General features: G+C 37.2%; 1 pseudogene; it reads right to left on the reverse strand.

Moving 5' to 3' along the window:
* LOC104753853 lies at positions 428-1,403 on the reverse strand (annotated as a pseudogene).

Raw genomic sequence — 1,822 nt, forward strand, 5'->3', positions numbered from 1 at the left:
AAATCAGTCTCTAACCAGCTTCTTTCTGATACTCCAGGAAGCATGGAACAAATTTGGTGCAGACGAACGATAAGTAAGATGGTGTGAATCTTTGGATCTTCCTTTACCCTATTATCAGAAGTCACTCTGCAAATCAGAACCAACCAGCCCGAAAACCTAAGTTAGAATATGTACAGGATAAAGCTATGGTATGGGATGAAGACAGATCTAGAGATGTAATAACCAGTTATAAATATTTACATTCATGGGTCATATATATAAAAGAAGCTCATTCATATTCCCACAGCTAAACCAGCCACAAATATGAGCAAATACACCACTGATAATTATTCATACATATATTACAAAATCCAATAGAATAGATACATCTTATATTTCTGATTCTTTGAGAGATCCAAAAGAAAAAAGAAATTAAACTGCAGTTAGATCATTCAAGTCTTTCATGGGTTATAAGCTTGAGAGCTTCTCCATCATGCAATTTCATAGCGATTCTAAGTTTTCTTAGTGCTTTGTAGCTGATAGGCTTGTATAACAGCGGGTGTTCAACATCCACAAACTCACTTGGAACTTCAAGATCTGTATCCATTGGTCCTAATAAGAAGGACGCGATAGAAATCCTTGTCTTTGCTTCTTTGCATTGCACTCTATGCTTCACATTACACAACCTACCATTGCTCCATATTGTAGCCGAGTCTCCGAAGTTGATAGCAAGCGTGTTTGGCAACGGGGTGATGGGAAAGAACGTTCCCGAAGAATTGTCCATGGCTTCAAGTCCACCAACATTTCATCATCTTGAAGAATCGTCAAGAACCCGGTATCTGTGTGTACTTGCACACCAGGTTTCCCAATTGTTTCTGGTTTAAAATGATATTTATTAATCCGAAATAGGCTCGGACATTCACTGAAAAAGTTTGTCTCAACAAGCCCGTAACTCTCTGATAATCTCCTTGCTAAATCCTTTGCAAGTCCATCTATAGCTTTGGCATAGTTCACCAAAGTCTCCCTTCAAAAAGTCCATCAAGACGTAAACAAATATTAAAAAAAAAACAAATCCAAAATTGAAAAGAAAAGAAAGCTTCGAGTTGGTCACAAAATGTATTGACAGCTTGAGGAGAAATGATGTCAAATAGACCCAATGTCTCATAATAAGGATTCATTTCACTTGGAGCCATGTAACCACTTTCTAGTAGCACATGAGTGTTACGCATTTTCACCTCGTATGGACGTTCAAAGAGATCTATGACAGTCTTCTTCATCTCAGACATCAGAGACAAAGAGACTCCATGGTTAATCACCCTGAAACATCCCCATCTCTCACCCGCTTCACGGATTTTCTGATTCAAAATCTTATCAGAAGCCTCTTCCAAATCTATTGTCGGAATGACTCCACTAAGTTCCACCATTAAGATCCTTCTCCGAGGTTGCAAAATTTTTCTACTTTCAACACAACCTTGTATCATGTTATAAAGACATCCTCCAAGAGAATGATGTAACTAATAATGTAATGTAATACTACTTGCCTACTCACCAAAGACATTTTCTCTGTCTCTGATCATTGAAATAATCATTAAAAGTAGTTGACTTTAAGAAAAGTCGTTTCGTGTGTGAGCAAAAATTAGAAAATAAAGACCTGATTCATTAGGTAGAGATTTGAGACAGCTAATGAGCGAAGCAACCACCATTAGGGAAACGAAATAGAATATTATTCAATGAGCTCATTCATATTCCCAGCTAAAGAAGCCACAATATTATTCATCAAGGTTTCTCAAACTAAGGTTAATACGTAGTACATTATTAAGTCAATGGTACACCAACAAGCCGC

This window comes from Camelina sativa, chromosome 16, assembly GCF_000633955.1.
Source record: "Camelina sativa cultivar DH55 chromosome 16, Cs, whole genome shotgun sequence".
Taxonomy (NCBI): domain Eukaryota; kingdom Viridiplantae; phylum Streptophyta; class Magnoliopsida; order Brassicales; family Brassicaceae; genus Camelina; species Camelina sativa.